At 35.7% G+C, this 22,196-nt stretch overlaps 1 protein-coding gene and 1 long non-coding RNA gene across 16 annotated transcripts in view; one reads left to right on the forward strand and one right to left on the reverse strand.

The window, feature by feature from the left end:
- The window catches only part of AKT3 (AKT serine/threonine kinase 3), a 343,677-nt gene that overhangs the window by 149,507 nt on the left and 171,974 nt on the right, over positions 1-22,196 (forward strand). The window lies entirely within an intron of this gene.
- Positions 385-12,982, reverse strand: LOC108589217 (uncharacterized). Its single transcript, XR_008478037.2, has 4 exons — positions 12,881-12,982; positions 8,659-8,723; positions 6,729-6,783; positions 385-751 (listed from the first exon to the last, which is right to left on the reverse strand). It is a non-coding gene; the product is annotated as an uncharacterized LOC108589217 (long non-coding RNA).

The following is a 22,196-nucleotide window of genomic DNA, read 5'->3' on the forward strand; positions in this document are numbered from 1 at the left end:
TTGACTAGCAAATGTTATTGGTTTTTCAGAAATAATTTATGAAAGTACAGAATTCCTGTATCTGCTGATCAAAATGCAGCATTTTTTGACCTTATGAAATTTCACACCCCAACGAGTTTTAAAGACATACTGTATGTCACAGTCTGCCAACATCTGCTCCAACACTTCCACTGGCAGAGGCTGAAATAAATGCTGCACTCTTGAGGAAGGATCCTATTTAGTGACTGACAGTCAGCTTATTTATCTATGAAATGAATATTATTTGACATCTGTATTCATGTATAATCAAGTAGCTGTAGATAGTTGACTCAAACTAACAAGTAAAGTTGTAGATCAGCTCCTTAGTTTTCAAAAGTATTATTAACACGAATCTTACACGAAATACATTTTTAAAAATTTATTACTAAAGCTTGACTTACTGCAATCTTAAATTTTGTAAATAAGAATTACATGAGGAAATAACGAGTCTAGTGAAATGGGTACTAGTTGAAGAAGTTGTTCAAATTCCAACTTGGCCACAGGCTGCCAATAACATGACCTTGGGCAGGTTATTCTCTGAAACTCTGATCTTCATTTAGTTTCTTCATCAGCACGTTAAAAATATTTGGATTCAGTGGATTTGTAAGGTCCTTTTCGTCCCTGACATTCTGTGATTCTGTGAGGTGGACTTTGAGCAGGCCCTTGAAGAGTGAGTAGTAGTTAAGTAGATTAGAGGAGAAGGATATTCCAGGCAGAGAGCAGTGAAGAATGTCTTTATGAGGAATTAAGGAAGGAACAGTTGGTGAAAGAGAGGGTTACTTCGCTATGCTTTTCGCTTTGCCCTAGTCCCCTTTATTTAATACGTTTTTAAAAGATAATTTTAGAAGGTATTTCTAAAGTATGTTGGGAAATGTATATATGTATATCCCTTTGGTCGCTACCATTTGAGTCCATTATTTTTCTGATATTTAAAGATATTACTTCATATTTAATCAATGTTGGTTTTAATGATATTTTACCAGAATAGGCTTTTTATTTATATGGAACAAAAACAGAGTATAAAAACTGTGAGAACTGTAAGGGGCTCGAGAATTTCCAGTCTTCATTCAATTTTGAATTGCTTCCCTTCTGATTTAAATCTTTCAAAAAGATAGTCTTATACTCATTGTTTTCACTTCTTATCCCACTGCAGTGTGTATTCCTCCCTTATTCATTTGACTGAGACAACTTACAGTAAATTCTTGAGTAACCAAGAAAAAAAACAGAAGAGAATAGAGAATGAGTCCTAAGAAGCCTCTCTATAATTCTGCTTTTTCTATGCTGCAAATATTGGCCCACCCTGACCAATATTCTTTTCTTCTCTGAAACCTTTTTATAGTCCCTTCTTAAAAAATAGGTCATTCTACATTTCTAAGCCCAATTTTAAAAGATGATGTGAAATATTTACTTTTTTTTTTTCTTAATTTTTTTATTTTTTAAGACAAGCTCTCTGTCACCCAGGCTGGAGTGCAGTGGCATGATTATGGCTCACTGCAGCTTCAGCCTCCCAAGTATAAGCCATCCTCCTATCTTAACCTCCTGAATTGAGGGGACTACATTTGCATGCCACCTCACCTGGCTAGTTTTTTTGTACAGGCAGGGTTTCACCATTTTGTTCAGGCTGATCTCAAACTCCTGGGCTCATCGAGTGATCCTCTCCTTGGCATCCCAAAGTGTCAGGATTACAGGCGTGAGGTACCGCGCATGGCCCAAATACTTACTCTCTGACTTTTCTCTCTCTCTCTTTGAAAGTAAGGAAATTTTGGAACCTAAACCTACCAACGAACATCTTTATCTCATCCGAGCTACTCATATGGCTAAGGTGGGAGGATCATTTGAGGGCTAGACTCTGAGACCAGCCTGGGCAACATAGAGAGACCCTGTCTCTTTTAAAAAAAAAATCTTTGCACAAATATTATATACAGAGATTTTAAATATGTAGAAAAATCAATTTATTCTTATTAATACTTCTAGTGGTAGACATACATGGGGATAGAGAAAAAGCTTATGACTTGATTCTTAGTTGTATATAACAGATAATACAACCTAGAATCATAATCATGTAATTCTAGAAAAACTATAGACTATATAAAGATTTACTATATAAACGTATATGAATGACAGATCAGAATAATTCACTTTTGAAGTATTGATTAATCATTATAAACTTATACCTGATAGTGAAAGGAGTATATAATACAATTTTTATATGTAAGAATTTGTCATTGGCTATGGAAGACATTCACATAGAACATACAGCAGTGGGAGGAAAAATGGGATGAATTGCCAAAATGAATTCTGTAGAAGGTAGCTCCTGTGGAAGCTGAGAGAAGTAATAGGTAAGTGTTAGCAAGGGTGACTAAGAATTCACTCTTGAGATGAGGTTAACATGAGCCCTGACGAAAAGGGTTTGATTAAGATTTTGGAAGACAGAGGACATTCTCAGTGAGATTAACGACATAAGCAAACAAATGAAGGCAAGTATTAAGGAGTAGCTTGTTTTGTTAATGATATAGCCAATATCCTAGAGGGATGGAAAATTTTTATTGGAGGAAAAAAAGCTCAGAGAGTTAGTAATCAGATTATGGAAAGCCATGAATATCAGTATGATGAAGTTTTTGAACATCCAAGTTTCCAAATCATTATTCATTTTTTTTTTAAAGGACCTCTTTATAGTGTGCAGTGGAGGGGTTACATCCTTAGACAAACAGGCCATGAGTCAGTCACTAAGCTGTTGTTTAGTCCTCATCCTTTTCAGTCTCACTGCTACCACCCTAGCTCATGTCTTCATCGGTTCCTTTCTGTATTATGTTAAGTCTCCTAATCAGTCTGTTAACCTTCAAATACTATCTTTTCTGGAATATTTGGAAGCAATTTATATAGGATAGATTCATCTTCAAAAAAAGTTTCTTTGCAAATACTATATCCTTCTTAGAGAAATGTCAGATGTTCTTCATTTTTCACAAGAAGCTGCTGAATTGTTTTTCAATGTATATCCACAATTAAACTCTTGCCAAAGTAATAGCTATGTTTATACCCTGTATCTTTTCATTCTGTTATCCTTAATGTTCTATACATTTTCTTTTTGACATACATTTGCTATATTCTGGTCAGGTTTAATTACATACAAGATTTCTAACCCTGTGTTTGTTTTTAATGATTTTTAGATCATTTAATTATTTGATCACTTGAAGACTTGGTGTTTTCTTTTTTTTCTTGATTTACTTTCTTTAAACTTTTAAATTGATACATATTAGCTGTACATAATTTTGGGTACATGTGATTATTTGGTACATTCATATAATGAAAATCAAGGTAATTGATAAATCTATCACCTTAGATATTTGTCTTTCTTTATGCTATCATATTTTCAGACAAATGGAAAGTTACATCTGTTAATAGGTGTATCCCACTCTAAGGAATAGGAATAGCTGCCTTATTTTAAAAAGTAAATTACCATAAATTTAAACAAATTTTGCTTTTTGCCTCCATTTTCATAGGTGATGTTATGTTCATATATTTGCAGAATTTAACTTTAAACCAAGTTTAGAATTGGGAATGGAGAAAAACTTTTGTAAAAACTATTTTAAAAGGAAATCATTTTAAAGAAAATTATAATGTAATAGTGGCACATATTTTCTCCCTCACACTGCAAATCATACTCCAATTTGAAAGGAACAAAAATCCCACAAAATGTCCACTCTTTCATCCTTTTTTCTTTATTTTGCACAATGAAAGTGAAAAAGCAGAAAAAGTGTAAATTCATCTTAATGGAAGTGTCTGTGGCAGTCAGGAGTTTCAAATCTAGCTCCTATGGGTGAAAACAACCCTCTCCATCTCTGAAAGATTTCATCACTGTTATGTCTTTTATAACCATAACTTTTTGTGTGTATCATCTGAGTTTCTTACTAAATATTATCTCCTTTCATTATAACTACAGGTGACCTGCTCAGATTTCTGTTTTAGAGCCTTCCTCCTCTTCTCTAGTAGCTTCCATGGTCTCCCACCCCTTTCCCGATTTGTATTCCCAAGCCAGTCTTTTTAGTTACAGTCTTTACTTTCTGATCCTTTTTCATCAGAATATCAGCAATTTGGGGGCTTATTTAGAATCAAAGGGAATGGTAAACTTGCAGAAGACAATGACCGTGCATACTCATTTTAAAAATGCCCCATAACATTATACTGGAACATTGGACTTGGAGTCAGAAGACCTGTCTTTGGGACTTGGTTCTGCTACTTTACTAGCTGTGTGACCTTGGGCAAATCACATAACTTCTCTGATTCTCATTTTGCTCATCTTTAAACAATGGAGCTAATAATACCTTCTTCACAAGCTTACAGTGAGGATCAAGTGAGATCATATAGTCAGGTGGTGTGGCTTACCCTTTGGGAGGCTGAAACAGGTGGATCACTTGAGTTTCAGGAGTTTGAGACTAGCCTGGCCAACGTAATGAATGCCCATCTCTAGTAAAAATACAAAAATTAGCCAGGCTTGGTGGTTCATGCCTACAGACCCAGCTATTAGGCTGAAGCAGGAAAATTCTGTGCCACTGTACTCCAGCTTGGGCAACAGAGCAAGACTTTGTCTCAAGAAAAAAAAAAAAAAAAGAGAGATAATATATTTGAAAACTATTTGTACATTGTAAAATGTTATCCAAATAATATTAACATAAGATAGAAGGTACTCAGTAATATTTGCTGAATTAACTGGCAATCATACTTCTTTCACTAAATTCCATTGGAGTGAGGAGGAAACCACTTTACTGAGTTTTCTTTAAAGAGTCTTATGAGAAATTGCTTACAACAATCTCTTGTAGTTGAGGCCAAATGCTATTGTTTGGTTGGAGAAAAATTTCCAGTTTCATTTGATGCCTAGGACTTTGATTAGTTGGGGCTATTTTTTCTTACGACTAAACAAAGTGAGGAAGATTTCCCAAACCCTGCTCATGGCCTCCTTCTGGCCAAAAAAGAAGACATCACTATGGCTAAAGAAGTAACACCTAATTCTGTGAAGAAAGTCAATGGTAGCTTGAGGGGGATAGAATTGAATCTGTAAGTTACTTTGGGCAGTATGGCCATTTTCACTATTGATTCTTTCTATCCATGTGCATGGAATGTTTTTCCATTTATTTGTATCCTCTCTGATTTCCTTGAGCAGTGGTTTGTAGTTCTCCTTGAAGAGGTTCTTTACGTCCCTTGTAAGTTGTATTCCCAGTTATTTTATTCTCTTTGCAGCAATTGTGAATGGGAGTTCACTCATGATTTGGCTCTCTATTCTTGGTGTATAGGAATGCGTGTGATTTTTGCACATTGATTTTATATCCTGAGACTTTGCTGAAGTTGCTTATCAGCTTAAGGAGATTTTGAGCTGAGACCATGGGGTTTTCTAAATATACAATCATGTCATCTGCAAACAGACAATTTGACTTCCTCTCTTCCTATTGGAATACGCTTTATTTCTTTCTCTTGCCTGATTGCCCTGGCTAGAACTTCCAGTACTATGTTGAACAGGAGTGTTGAGAGAGGGCATCCTTGTCTTGTGCAGGTTTTCAATGGGAATGCCAGAAAAGAGCCCATATAGCCCAGACAATTCAAAGCAAAAACAACAAAGCTGGAGGCATCACACTACCTGACCTCAACCTATATTACAAGGCTACAGTAACCAAAATAGCATGGTACTGGTACCAAAACAGATATATTGACCAATGGAACAGAACAGAGGCTTCAGAAATAACACCACACATCTACAAGCATCTGATCTTTGACAAACCTGACAAAAACAAGTAAAGGGGAAAGGATTCCTTATGTAACAAATGGTGTTGGGAAAACTGGCTAGCCATATGCAGAAAACTGAACCTGGACCCTCTTTCTTACATCTTATGCAAAAGTTAACTCAAGATGGATTAAAGACTTAAATGCAAGACCTAAAACCATAAAAACCCCAGAAGAAAACCTAGGCAATACCATTCAGGACATAGGCATAGGCAAAGACTTCATGACTAAAACACCAAATACAATGACAACAAAAGCCGAAATTGACAAATGGGATTTAATTAAACTAAAGAGCTTCTGCACAGCAAAATAAAATATCATCAGAGTGAACAGGCAACCTACAGAATGGGAGAAAATTTTTGCAATCTATTCATCTGGCAAAAGGCTAATCAGAATCTACAAGGAACTTAAATTTACAAGAAAAAAACCATCAAAAAGTGGGCGAGGGGTATGAACAGACAATTCTCAAATGAAGATGTTTATATGGCCATCAAACGTGAAAAAAGGCCCATCATCACTGGTCATTAGAGAACTGCACGTCAAAACCACAGTGAGACATTATCTCACGCCAGTTAGAATGGTGATCATTAACAAGTTGGGAAACAACAGATGGTAAAGTGGATGTGGAGAAATAGGAATGCTTTTACACTGTTGGTGGGAGTGTAAATTAGTTCATCCATTGTGGAAGACAGTGTTGTGATTCCTCAAGGATCTAGAACCAGAAATACCATTTGACCCAGCAATCCCATTACTGAGTATATACCCAAAGGATTATAAATCATTCTACTACAAGGACACATGCACATGTATGCTTATTGCAGCACTATTCCCAATAGCAAAGAGGTGGCATCAGCCCAAATGCCCATCAGTGATAGAATGTATAAAGAAAGTGTGGCACATGTACACCATGGAATACTATGCACCATAAAAAAGGATACATTCGTGTCCTTTGCAGGGATGTGGATGAAGCTGGAAACCATCATTTTTAGCAAACTAACACAGGAACAGAAAACCAAACATTACATGTTCTCATAAGTGGGAATTGAACAATGAGAACACATGGACACAGGGAGGGGAACATCACACACCAGGACCTGTCAGGGGGTGGGGGCTTAAGTGAGGGATAGTGTTAGGAGAAATACCTAATGCGGTTGATGGGTACAGCAAACCACCATGGCACATGTATACCTGTGTAACAAACCTGCATGTTCTGCACATGTATCTTAGAACTTAAAGTATAATAAAGTAAAAAACGTTTATACAGTAAAAAAGAATATTCAATAAACATATTGATTGCTTAAAAAAAAAAATAAAACCTTTGGATGAGACTCAGGGTTTGTGGTGAGGGCAAGAGGAACGGGATGTGGACCAAATTCTTTAAACCCTAGCCTTTGGAAGACAAACCTTCTGCAGGCTGAGGAATTCACACTAATGTGACTATTGTTGTCCCTTTTTTTGTCAGAAGTTGTGTGTGTGTGTGTTTTTTTAAGTAATAAAATCTTGAGTATTTTTCTGACTGGTTGAAGGGGATCCCATCCATTGGAGGAAAAATTAAAATTAATTTGCTTCCTAGATTACTCCCTTTTTGAAAGGTGGAGGATGCAGTGGGGATTATTTTTAAAGGAAGTCAGGCAAGTAGTGATCAGCTTCAATAGTTTATATAGAGGACATAGAAGAGATTCCAGCCTGACCACCTTCCTTTATTCCTTTCTTTTCCCCTCCTTCCTTTCTTCTGTATCTGCCTTCCCCCTCGCCCCCACTTAACTTTTTCTAAGGTTAGCAATCAACTATTAGTTGTTGATGGGTGCTTAAGTAATTAGTATCATCCAATTATTTTTAAATACCTGACTCCTTCCTTGATTTTCTTTTCTAGTCTTCTCAAATAACAACCATTTGCACCTGCTGTGTTTTGAAGTTTACTACCTTGTGTGTATGCATGTGTGACTTAAAGTAACACAATTTGGAAACATGGGAGTCATCAAAATATTTAAATATATTTTTTCGGAAGTCTAAATTCTAATATTTAGAAAGTTTTTATTGAGGGCTTTTATGTTCTGAACATTGTACCAGGTACTGAGGGGAAAAAAGAAGGAAATAAGGAAGGAAACCAACCTTTCTTTGAGAGTTACTATGTACCAAGCCCTTTCACATATGTTATCTCATTTTATCTTCACAACAGCACTGTGAGGTAAGTATTATGTTCCCCATTTTAAAGAAACTCAGAGAGGTTATATGACTTGCTTAGGCCACTATCTGGCAAATGGCAGCGCCCGCAGCATGAACCCATGTCTACCACAGTGAACCTATAATTTTCTGTTCATTTTCTTATTCCATAGATACATGATCTAGCCCTTGGCTTCGAAGAATTTATAGTCTAGTAGCAAAAATATGCCACAAAGCCTTGGAATTGGTATTTTGAGATGTTTTATGGCTAAGTTCTGAAGTAAGTTTTGCAGTTAATATATGCATTTAAAATTTAGGAAAAGGAGGTATCATTAAAGACTGAATTGTAAAGAAAAGCTTCTCTAGAAATTGAGATTGTTTGGAGAAATAGTAAAATTTTGAAAGATAAAGTTACTTTGCAGGTAACAAGAATAGCATTGATGTGGAAAATTATTTCTGAGAAACTTTGAATTTCTTTTTATCTTATTGAAATAAGTGAGTATAAAATCCTCAGAAATGAATGAAAGCTCCAGATGGTATATTATTTCCTTATCCCTGTATAGAGCGAAAAATATCAAATGAGGAAGAATAATGAATGATAGGAATAAATATAGTACTTGAGTACTTAGCAGAATGCCCTAATTATTTTGGACACTGTTTTCTCAGGACTACAGTTAGGCACTAGCTACCCTGTTTGTAGCTTACCTCGTGTTTTATTTGCAGTTTCTGTAGTAACATTGCGTCTTCTCTCCCAGTTGAATTCATCTCTCCTAGTAGAATATAAAATCATTTTATTGACACAAATAAACACTCCATTTTAAAATCCTACCTACAGGTTTTTAAAAAAATTAAGCTAAAAAGGTTTTATACTATAGCTTGGAAAGGGGTATATTATCTCTTTACATATTTAATTTCTAAAAATTTGCCTTTTATGTAGAGAAGTTGGGGTATTATGGATGGGAAGTGGAGGGTAGGGGTAGGAGGATCAGCACCTGCAGCCTGTGTATGGTAAGGCAACTGTAGTATATTTACTGTATATATTTTTGCAATTAATTATTGATAGCTCTGTATATCTCAGTTTTTCAGATAAAAATTTACTGAGTGTAGTGCCACCAACACCAGCTAGCCTTTGAAACTGAGCTAAGGATCCATGTACAGTTTGATCTTATTACCGATTTCAGCATTTTCCTCCATAACACCCTTCTATATCTGAAGGGTAAAAATAATTCTTTTCGCGTATCTTTCTGACAACATTAATTTATGACCTTAGTAAATTTATAGATTATTTTGGTTAAGTTGAATGTAGATACCTACCTGATTTATTTGTTGAATTTTTTTTTTTAGTGTGTCATTTTTAACTTAAATACTTAGTTTCTAGAGAAAGGATTGTGTGTAATTAGTTTTTGACACTGTAATTAGAAAGTTGATTGTATACCCATTATATTTGGTGCTTTAATCCCATTTTATGATTAATCAGAAATTAGGACAATTACGGTTTAAGGAAGTTAGGGAAAAAATTAATATTTTTAAAGAGCCTGCTTTTTACAAGGTGCTTTATTTGTGTAATTGCATTTTGTTATCACATGAACAACATGAAATAAATATTATTAAAGAAAAAAATCTAGATGATGGATCTGAGACCTAGAGAGATTGGAAAACTTTCCCAGAGCCTCAAAGCAAGTACATGGTGGAACTGTGATTGGAACTCTGATCTAACATCTGGCGTGAATGCATTTAATCATATATGGGGTTCAGAGATTACAACTCTGTTCAAGTAATATGTAGTCATTACCCACAGAAATTTAGTGCTATGCCAGGTATCACCCATTGGGTTAACAGTGGAGTCTTATTGTTGTCAAGAATTGAATTTATATAACAGTGATACTTTTTTTCTGCTAGAGCAAAGGAACAAATATAGATGTGGTAGATGGGTGGCTGATAGAGTCTTACTATGTAATGTTGAGCCAGTTGCTTAACTATCCTGGGACTCAGAATTTTGTCATCTGTAGAGAGAGAGAGTCAAAGTGAAGTCTGGCTCTCTCAAGTCCTTTGTTCTAATTCAGTGGTTTGCCTGTCAGCAGCAGATAATTTCTTGAAATATTGAGTGTGTTGATGAGTAGTATAGTAATAGATTACCACTTGTTGAGTACCTTGTGCTACATTCTTCATATACATATACATATACTCATACATACACACACACATACGTGTGTGTTAGTAAGATATATTTAATGTTACCACCAATCATCCTTGAAGGACAAACAATTTATTTTATAGCTGTAGAAAGTAGGCTCATGGAATTTCCCAATGGCAAGGAATTCTTTCAGAGTTGGAGCTGGGAGATAAACCCACAGCTTTTGAGTTTCCAGACCAGTGCTTTTTCATATTCCTACTTAACTAAAGGATCTCTGACTACCTTACATTAGGGCCTTGAGGTGAGAGGTTTTCTAGTGTGGGCAATTCGGAAGATAACGGGGTTTCCATGCCTCTAGACTAGTCTGTCTGTCAGTATCATGGATCAGATCTTGTTATTCTTGACTAGTACATGAAGACAAGATGTATTTGAGAGCTTTTGGATAATTCCATTTAGAGAAGTGGCAGCTTACTGTAGATGATTCACTGGTATATGAAGATTTCAGTATTACTTACCAATTATGTCATAGAAGTCACAGGAGAGAGACTGATTTTTTTAGAGGCAGAATCATTGCATATTTAACACACTGAACTTGAGGGACATGTTTTATTGCTTTCTCTGAGTTGATACATGCTAAATTACTGGCCTTCTGATTTTTTCACCTCTATATTTTTATTTTTATTTAAAAGCATTTATTACACTTTGAGTAAAGTTAAATGAGACCTAAGGCCACATTAGGAAGAAGGACCTTTAAGCCTTGGAATTTAGGAAGGATACAGAGGCTTTCTTTTGGGTTGGAAATAATACATAATCAAGCAGATGCTAATGGAAAAATGAAATGCAGGGGAAGAGAAAAGAGACTAGGGTGCCTGTTTGGAAGTTTTATAGAGGAGAGTACATTGCCCCTTTATTACAATAATGTTTCTGAACTATAATAAGGTCTTTCATTGCAAGTTCAGCTTTTTTCATTCATTTGTTTTGTGCTCTGCTTCCTCTGTTACTAATTGTCAGCACAATAGTCTTCCAACTATGAAGTCTCAGTGTCCTTTTGGACCAATTTGTCATTGTCTTTCTCCCTCTCCCCCCAACCCATGCACTCAGAATCTATTACTATGGTTGCATTTTTAGACATTTTTAATGTTTTAAAATGGCACTGCTTTTGAAACCTGCCAGAATAGTTCATGATAACTGAATCATCCAACCAGCAACAGTTACTGCTTCCAAAAGCACACTGATAAAGTTTTTGTCTCTACAGGGTATTCTTGTAAGATAATTAAAAATAAACATCGAATACTCTTTACAGCGTTATTTCACGTGCATTGTTTCCTTTGAACCTAACATTAGTCCTGTGGAATATTTTGTTAAAATATTTGTGTTAAATTATTTACAGATTTACTGTTTGCCTCATAAATTGCTGATATTTCTGTGTTATATCTGTATTCTTTAGGAAGTTATATCTCTATTCTTTACCTATATATGGCTTTTTAAAAAATAGATTATTTTATTATGACTAATTAATCAGCAAAGTTGGCTTAGACTGACAAGCCTGAACAAGTTCTGACATTAGGCTCCAGGCAACTTTAGTTACATGTTAATTCATATTAGGGTTTTAACATTTTGGCCAATGAATACTTAAATGTACTCTCAGCCTTGTTCCAATAATCTGATATTGACAGAAAGAGATAATTCAAATATAACTTCTATAAGGAAGTTCTGAAGCAGTTTAATAATACTTGACAGCTTATCTCTCACGTAAAAGAACTTTGTCTTATTATATGATCAGAGTTTGTTGGTGCTTTTCAATATAATGTCAATGTAAATGGCAATTACTTTTAATGCATGACTACTAACTAAAACTTGGGTCAGTTTTCTCTGGGGAAAAAATATTTCAATTCTCTGTCATTTGTTTATATCAATTTATTTGCATAAAACTAGAAAGTGAAATATGGTTGACCCTCGAGCGATGCAGAGGTTAGAGACTTCAGTCCTTGTGCAATCAGACATCCATGTTACAACTTTTGATTTCCCCAAACTTAGCTACTAACATTCTACAGTTTCCCAGAAGCTTTACCAATTATCTAAAGTTAATTGACACATATTTTGTGTATTATGTGTACTATATACTGTATAATGTAAACTAGAGAAAATATTAAGAAAATCATAAGGAAGAGAAAACATTTGCCATTCATAAGTGGAAGTGGATCATCATAAGGATCTTCATCCTCATTGTCTTCATGTGGAGTAGGTTGAAGAGGAGGAGGAAGAGAAGGGCTTAGTTTTGTTATCTTGGGTGGCAGAGATGAAGAGGTGTGGAGCAGGTGGAAGGAGAAAGGCAGGAGAGACAGGCACACTTGGTATAACTATTGAAAAAATTCCATGTATAAGTGGACCTGGGCAGTTCAAATCTGTGTTTTCCAAGAGTCAACTGTTTTATAAAGGTTATTAGAAAAAAAACTTTATTTCCTTTCTTGAGCAGCCAACATCCTAAAAACTGTGTGTGATGTAAAAAGAGACATGAATTTAGAGCTAAAAAACCTTTATTTGAGACTCAGTTTTACCGTATTAATGGCTTGATGATTTTGAATAAGTGATTTCAACATTAAGTAGCTTCCTTTTTAAAGATTCGTGAACTGGAAATAAACATACTTTAGAACTTGACTGAGAGGATTAAGTAAGAAATAATGTATATAATGTTGTAGAGAAGCAACTGATAATATGCTAAAGTAATTAGTAGTCATTTAAAAAATAAATTTTGGAGAAGGATATAATGGAAAGCAAAATTTTCTTACTTACATTGGCGAAGATTTAAGATGAGATTTTTTTCCCCCATTCTTCTAGAGATCAGTGAATGAGCTGATTGTTTTACTTTACTTCACTTAGCTTGCTATCTGTCAATTAAAATGGATTATAAAATGAAGTGTTTTTGTTGCTGCTGCTGTTTTTGCTGTAGTAAAGACCCAAGAGACCTCATTATGTCCGTGGTTGCAGCCATCTTTCAACGCCAGGCTACCTTATTTGGAGTTAGAATTCCTGAATGCAAAGAAAGCACATCTTAGACCTTAAAGTTTAAAGAAGTTAGAGACTACTTTCCAAAAGGTCTTTTTTTTTTTTTTTTTGACACAGAGTCTTGCTCTGTTGCCCAGGCTGGTGTGCAATGGCATGATCTCAACTCACTGCATCCTCTGAGTTAAAGCAATTATCCTGCCTCAGTCTCCCAAGTAGCTGGGATTACAGGCACCTACCATCATGCCTGGCCAAGTTTGTTTTGTTTTGTTTTGTTTTTAATAGAGATGGGGTTTCTCCATGTTGGCTAGGCTGGTCTCGAACTCCTGACCTCATGTGATCTGCCTGCCTTGGCCTCCCAAATTTCCGGGATTACAGGTTCGAACCACTGTGCCCAACTTTTATATTTGATGCTTTTTTGTTTGTTTGTTTTTGAGATGGTGCATCCCTCTTGTTTCCCAGGCTAGAAAGCAGCGGCATGGTCTCAGCTTACTGCAACCTCTGCCTCCTCAGTTCAAGTGATTCTTCTGCCTCAGCCTCCAGAGTAGCTGGGATTAGAGGCATGTGCCACCAGATCCGGATAATTTTGTATTTTTTAGTAGCCACAGGGTTTTTCCATGTTTGTCGGGCTGGTCTCCAACTCCTGACCTCAGGTGATCCTCCTGCCTTGGCCTCCCAGAGTGCTGGGATTACAGGTGTGAGCCACTGCACCTGGCATATATTTGCTTTTAATGGAATTATTGGATTTGTTTATAATCCTTCACAATTCATTGTTTATTTGGACAGTGCTTTACTCTGGATGAGTAGGCCTACCTTTAAATTTTTCTCCAAGGGGGTAAAAAATCCTTTATTATTTACATCTAATCCTTTCTATTTTTCCTATGGAAAGAAACATATCTCAAGTATTAGAGCTGTTGCTCCAAAATCAAGAATGTGATTAGGGTGCAAAAAAAATGTGTATCTATATATATTTTAATTTATGTTATTAAGAGTTATTTAAACATATATATGTGCTTAAAACATGCATTCTTTTAAAATATTATTGATCTTAGAGGTGGTCTAAACCAGGTGATTTAGTTCATCTTTATTATTAAAAAGTTTATTTAAAAATAAATATAGCTTCCACATTCTGGCCTCACGCAGTCCTCCTTCCCTGGCCTCCCAAAGTGCTGGGATTGCAGGTGCGAGCCTGTGCGTCTGACCGGGCAATTTAGGTTTTGAAGAAATAATTATCTCAGGTTTTGGGTGGAAAGAAATCATAACATTTTTTTCCCTAAATAAAAGAGTGTGACCTTTAAAATATTCAGGATATTTTATGAGAAAAAATAAGTTACGAGAAATTTTATTGTTTCTGAAATGTTTCTTGAAGCTTTTCTTAAAATTCAGTTTTTATGTGCTTAGATTTTGATGAATATAAAAGAACTATGAGAAGTGTTCCAAATTCCCTGAAGCTTATAGTTAAGGGGTTTCACTCAAAACAGTCAAGTAAATCACAGCATATGATAAAGTACCAGCATACGGGATATAAATAAAAAGTGGAGATCTTCAGGGATAGGGAGTATGAATTGGAATACGATCTTGAATGACTAGAATCGAAGTAAAAAGGAAGGGAGTGTGTTTCAGGTGACAGAAACAGCATGAGCTGTTAAATCATGAAGTTAATCAGAATTTTTAGGGGACAGTGAAGAGAGATGTTTATTAGCAGAACGTACTCACAGTTTGGCAGTGAGGAATACAGTTTCGAACTTTTTGTTTTAGTTAATGAGGCTTCCTTAGGACTAGCTTTGAAAGTCAGGCTAAGAAATGTATTTGAACATTGTCCTTCAGACAGGAAAATATTTTTGAAGAGAATGATATATAGATTATGAATTTGGGTAGGACTCATCTAACTAGTAGTATATAGATCAACTTAGGGAGAAGGGTAGAAAAGGGAGACCACCTGGGAGGTCTTTTCAGTGATAGAGATTTTGACACCCAGATTGGGTGTCCGCAGTGGGGGGAACAAGAAAGGATGATTGCAAGAGTCATAATGAACAAACTGTTAATAGGAATGTTGGTGGCTTAGCCATGAGGGTTGCAAGAGAAGGATGAGTCAAAGATGACTGAGGAAGTGTTTCTTGGGTGATTAGGAAAATAATATGGAAATAAAATAGAAAAACTATACTGCTATAGTAATTTTCAACTTGGAAGATAAAACAACAAAAAACAAAACCCTTTTGGGTATCTTGAGGATGAAGGAGTATAGGGCCTCAAAGGAGATGCTAGTTTTGCCACATGGAGATGGAGCTTGATGAGAAGGGCTAGGACTGAAGAAGCAGATTTGAGCGTCATCAGACATCAGGTGTCAGTTATGGACGACCACTGGGAAGCTGGTCTGTAATTAAACCCAAAGTCCTTACCGACTGGAAGATCTTTCTGACCTCATCTACGTTTTTCCTAACTTAACTTGACTTCAGTTACACTGGACTTCTTGTATTTCACAAATACATCTGTGGGATTTCTCCAGCTGTGAGTCTGCATTTACTGTTCACTCTAGGTAGCTTAATCTTCCTGTACATAATCTGCATTGGCCTCTCATTTCATTAGAGACATCCTTTTTAATTAATCTTTCTTAAATAATATCACCTCCTTGTCACTTTACCTCAATGACCTAATTTTTCTTCATATGTTTACAAGCACCTACTGTGTTATAAATTAATTGTTTTGCTTGTTTATTGTTTGACTACTCATCCCCTGAGTAAAATATAAGCTTTATGAAAATTAGGGACTTCGTTTTGTTCACTGCCATTCAATGCCTAGGTTGCTGGCTGATAGACTGTGGTACTTAACAAATATTGTTTAATTAAGTGTAGATTTACTGGGGAGAATGGTCAGAAAATAAAAGCATAACAGAAAGGTCTGAGCCTAAGAGAGCAACTCCATTTGGAAGTAGAGGCCCTAAGAAAAACTAATGAATGGTATGAGATGGTGGTAAAACCAGGCAAGGCAGTGTCATGGAAGTCAAGGAAGAGGAGCTCAGAGGGTAGGGAGCCAAGAATATCAAATGCTGCAAGGAAATGAAAATGAGAACAAGGAAGATATACCTGATGAAAAGGAGGCTTCGGTAGAGTGGTGGAGACCACAATTTAGCTAATTGGTTAAGGCATGAGAAACAAAGGCCAGCCTTGTAGATAATTTTGAGTGATTTACCAGCAAAATGAAGGAGAAGAACTGGGGCCATTAGGCAGAGGAGGAGCAGCATTGAATACAAGCTCTGTAAAGAGTGACTTTAAGGCTGTGTGCGGTGGCTCATGCCTATAATCCCAGCACTTTGGGAAGTGGAGGCAGGTGGATTCAGAAGTTCAAGACAAGCCTGGCAAACATGGTGAAAGGCTGTGTGTGCGGTGGCTCATGCCTATAATCCCAGCACTTTGGGAAGTGGAGGCAGGTGGATTCAGAAGTTGAAGACCAGCCTGGCCAACATGGTGAAAGGCTGTCTCTGCTAAAAATACAAAAAATTACCCAGGTGTGGGTGGCGGTTGACTGTAATCCCAGCTACTTTGGAGGCTGAGGCAAGAGAATCACTTGAACCTTATAGGCAGAGGTTGCAATGAGCCGAGAATGCACCACTGCACTCCAGCCTGGGTGAGAAAACAAGACTCCATCTCAAAACAAAAAAAAAGTGACTTTGAATCTGCTTCTTGGTCTATGTATATGTTTATTATATATTTCACTATGGTATGTATGCACTGGTAAGCTACTTTGAAGATATGAGAGTAGAAATTATCTCATTGGTACAGATGGAAACTCGAGGCATTTAAGTTGTAAGTTATTCTCAGTAGGAGCTAAATAATGGGCACACATGGACATAAAGATGGAAATAGAGGCAATGGGGATTCTAGAAAGGGGAAGGGTGGGACAAGAGCCCGAAAACTACCTACTGAGTACTGTGTTTATTATTTGGGTGATGGTTCACTAGAAGCCCAAATCTCAGCTTTATACAATATACGCATGTAACAAACCTGCACTTGTACTTTCTGAATCTAAATGTTTTTGTTTTGTTTTGAGATGGAGTCTCGTTCTGTTGCCAGGCTGGAGTGCAGTGGCACAGTCTCGGCTCACTGCAGCCTCTGCCTCCCAGATTCAAATGATTCTCCTGCCTCAGCCTCCCAAGTACAACTGGGAGTACAGGCATGTGCCACCATGCCCAGATAATTTTTGTATTTTTTAGTAGAGATGAGGTTTCACCATGTTGACCAGGATGGTCTTGAGCTCTTGACCTCATGATCTGTCCACCTCAGCTTCCCAAAGTGCTGGGATTACAGGTGTGAGCCACCACACCCAGCCTAAAAATTTTTTTAAGAGCTGTATCACAATCAAATCTAATAAAACTATTCTTTAGTATTACCAAATAAAAATTCATATTCAGATTCCCCAGTTGTTGCCCAAACTGGTTTGTTTAGACCAGAATGCATTAAGGAGAACTGTGCATTGCATTTGATTCTTATAAATCTTTTAAGTCCCTTCTAGTCTAGCAGGGTATTAGACTACCCTCCTTACCCCATTTTTGGGTACATTCACTTAATATAGAAATTATGTCATTTGTCCTGCAAAAGTACTCTCTTCTGGAATTCTCTGATTATTTCTATGAGATGTCATTTAACTTTTTCCTCTACCTCTGTATTTACTGTAAAAGGCAGTTAAATCTAAAGATTCCATCAGATTAATGTTCAGAATTTTTACCAAGATTGTTTCCTTGGTGAGTCTGTGTACTTCATATTGTATTATGTCAAGAGGTACCTAATACTTGGTTGACCAACTGTTAGTAATGCTGTCATTGTGCACTGGGTGATGGTGGCGACAGTGTCATCACTTCATTATAAACTTAAGCTTCCCTCATGTGGTTGCCAGATGATCTGTGGTTTGACATGTTGGCAGTAATGATTTTTGCCTGAATCAATTATTTTATTAGGGGTAGATGATCTTTTATCTATTTTTTAACATTTTATTTCAGTTAGCCAAGGCACAGATAAATTGGCATAGTGTGTTAGTCATTCTGTTCATTTATTTATTTCAGACCAGATGTTTAGGCGTAGTACTAGAAATCAAATAGTATGGACCTTCCCCTAAGGGAATTTTCAGTCTAATGTACATTTTTGTTGGATTGTTTAAAAATTTTGTTATATCCCAACTTCATCCTGTTTGAAATATAAATAGCCTTTCTTAGAAATAGTACTCATAATTGTTTTTCAGATTTTAACATGTTATTTAGTAACATGTTAGGTAATGAATGGTTAGAGATCCTGTGTACATCTGAATAATTGACTTTTATTTGTTTGATGCATTATGACTGTAGTAAACTCTTTACTCTGGTGTATGAGTACAGTGGAGTCTTAATGCCACCATTAAACATCATGGTGAACATCTTTATTTACTGAAATGGAAAATATCCAAAACACATAATGTTATTAATTATGGTCTCATTTTTATTTTAAAAAGTGCTTAGAAAAGGTCCAAAAATGTATGTATTCAAACATTCATAATGGTTATATCTGAATGGTAGGATTCTGAGTATTTTTATTTTGCCTGTGCTTATGAACTTTTCTGTATTAAGCATGGATGATTTGTATAGTGAAAGTAAATCAAGAAATATGTTTAAAAACCAACTTGCCCACATAGCAATGTGAATTTACTTATGACACCAAGCTGCACACTTAAAATGGTTAAAATGGTTCATTTTATGTTACGTATATTTTACTACATTTTTTAACAGCCCATGGCAATTATACTGCAAAAACCAAAATCAAAGCCAAAAAATCAACACGCCTAATTCCTTGAGTCCACTAGATGTTTACAGGCCTCTTATAATTCTGTTAAGAAATGTCTCATGTCATTTTTATATGTTAACTATTGTCTCAAAATGACCACAGTATTTTTATTTGAAATTTCAAGTAGGCAGTGGGTATGTAGAGAGCAGTTGTTCCAGAAGACTCTTGAGGTGTATGTTTGTTTAATTAGAGGCAGGATTCTGTGGGCAAACAAGATAGAGAAATGTTGATGGGGAAAATATTGGCTCTGTAAATGTGCTTTTGGTAAATGGTAGTATCTGTAGTGACCATATTTATAAAAGAAAAATGTGTTAGGAGAAGTTCACATTAACATATCATGATTTCACATTCAACTCAAGTTCGTAAATAGTGTTTCATGTTAATTCCAGAATGGTGGTTTATGGTAATTAAAATGTCACAATTTGGAATGTGGATCATAAAGTGAAAAACATCTTCTAGAGGGAAATGTCATGTTAGTAACCCAATCTTACTCCCCTTATTTATTGAACTCCTTGTCTTATGGAATCAAATGTAAGAACTTAGTTTTCTCTCCTCTCTCCTGTGTGGAGAAAGGTATGTTGAGTCTGGGTGATAAACAGGCAAATGGTTCAGACAAAAATAACGAGAAATGTGAAGCTGGATTGATGCAAGTCTGCAGATCACTTTTCCATTATTAGTGATTGAACATTTTTTAAATCATTAACTTCATTAGTATTGCAGAATGTGAGAGCCAGCAGTGAAAGAACCTAGAGACTCTCCTGCCTTCCTTTCTGCTATCCCTTCCACTTTCTTTCCCTTCAGCTTCGCATTCTAAACCACCTCCCATTACTCCTACCTAGAGAAACTAGATGTGGAGGATCAGGATCCTGCTAGGGGATAATCCTCATTCACGTCCATCCCTATATTGTGGAGAGAACCAGAAGCAAACACAATGGAGCCCTCTCCTGCTCAAATGTTATCAGTTGAAACTTTTCCTGGATTTCCTTATATGAGAAGAAGTGTCCTAGATGGGAGAAGGGCCAAGCACAGGGAAGGTATGGAGAAGATAGAGAAGAGGGAACGGACAGTCCTGTCGCTTTGACAGATGATTATTGATTTTTAAGGCACTTTTCCTAGCACTGTATTCTCTTCAGAGGAACATGGGATTGGGATTGAGATAGACTTGCAATAAATCCTTATATAGTGACTCATAGTTGTGTGTTTTGGGGTAAGTTATTTAGCTTGTCTTGAGTCTCGTAAATTCACTCATTTATAAAACGGAAGATAACACCTTTTAGGTTTGTCTTTTGGATTAAATAGGATTTATGCACCACTCTGTGCAGTGCCTGGAATGTCATGATCACTCAACAGTTAGCTGCTGGAATTGGTCCCTACCTGGATACCTGCCTCACCTAAGTCACCTTCTACTCAGTAGATTAAATGAATCTCTTTAAGGTAGATGTATTCAGTCTTAAGTGGGCATTGTGCTTTTTTGCCCCTAGATAGTGAAAACTTTAAACAGAAAATAGAAATGCTTTTTGTTCCCTTCAGAGAATCTCCATGGTATATCATAGTTTAAGACCTGAAAAATAAACTTGATTTATGGTCATCATAACTCAGAGCCAGCATTATTTCATGATGTGATTTAATGAAAAAATGGAATCTATTCTGTCTTTGTGTTTCCACATTGGATGTTAGTAGAATTTATTTTAGAATAAAATTAGTGTTTAAATGGCTAAAGAGGTTGGTTGAAAAGAAACCTTTAAACATTTTAATAAAATCTGAACAGATGATCTCTAAAAATTTTTTTTAGTGTATGTATTTCTTGATTTGACATGTTGCAGTCCCTCTAATTGGCTTTCAGGTTTGCAGAGTAATTACAGCTTTGAACAGACTTTGTCATCTGTGGCTCAGAATGGTGTAAAGTAAGCAGAACACTTGAAATTTAGCTTGTGGTTCATGTTGCTCAGGAGAGTTTAGTGTATAACTATCTAATATAAGTACCAATGTAAGAGCACTGAAAAGTATCATGTGTTTTAATAAAAGTTAGCTGCCTGGGATTTTGTATAAGAACATTTAGTGACATGTGTATATTACATGATTCCAAAAATTATAATCACTTGGTTAATAGCTTTTTAGAATCTCTATCCAAAGTTTCTACTTCTGTTTTTAAAATTTAAATGGCCCTTCCCCGTTTTGGCAGTCTTTATATAACCAAAAGGAAAATACGCTTCTAAAGAAGTATTGGCTAATCCATTTATTAACCACCATTTCCTTTAAGAATCATGTGTTTTTGATTTCTTCTTATGGTCAACACGCAAGAACTCAAAAGTTTTTCTGTTTACTGGATCACTGGTTTTAACATGGTAATTTAGAGTTTTAACTTTTTTGAATTCGGATTCAGCTTTTTAAGTTACATTTGTTTGGTACAGTAACAAATCCTAAGATATTGGTATTTTCTGGGTAGTGATCCAACTCCTGCTGGAATATCTTGATAATTGCTCTTCTTTTCTACAGTCCCAATTTAATGGATATTATTTAGAAATCGAATGTGTTTGTAGAGTATTTCATACTGAGACCTATAAAATAAGAGGTATATTTCTATTATATTGTTTGTTTGTAATTACATGTAACATTTTTGTTGGACTAGAGGGTTCACAAGGATTTGATTAAATCATTTATGGCATGAGTGAAGTACTACTTTATAATTACATGAATAGAATGTTTAACAAAGTATGGTGTGTGCTGTGAACTCATCGAGTTTCTTACTCAATTTTTGTGCGCCCAGAATTTTGCACAGTGCTTGGCCCATAACCGACATTTCATATATGTCATTTGGTTCATGAATACTTAGCAAATTCAGTAAGAACAGTCAAGTTGTGCATACTACTTAGTCATTATGTTACATTCTAATATTTTTCCAAACCACTCCATACATAAATACAAATATTGTATTCTTTTCTAAGCCATTCCTTTTCAGTGATCTGCTTGAGAATGGTAAAGTAATATGTTTTATCGTTGTTTTTCGCAGGCTTATAAATTATAGTAATTAATTTTTGGAATCTGATAACATAGTATTTTAAGTAGCTTCTAAAATTCTAGTGTTGAGAAGTTCTTTAAATTATATCATTTAGGTATAGTTTTGAAAATAGTTAATTCATAATATAGCTTTTAAAGATGATGAACCTGAGGGCTTAGATACAAAATACTTCGAAGAGGATCACGCTGATTGTATTAGAGCCTGAATTTGAATTTCTTACTCTGATTTCAAAGTCCATTGTCTTAATTACCTTCGGTCATCGTCATGGGAACCTGAAGTA

Source organism: Callithrix jacchus, chromosome 19 (genome assembly GCF_049354715.1).
Source record: "Callithrix jacchus isolate 240 chromosome 19, calJac240_pri, whole genome shotgun sequence".
In the NCBI taxonomy this organism is placed as follows: domain Eukaryota; kingdom Metazoa; phylum Chordata; class Mammalia; order Primates; family Cebidae; genus Callithrix; species Callithrix jacchus.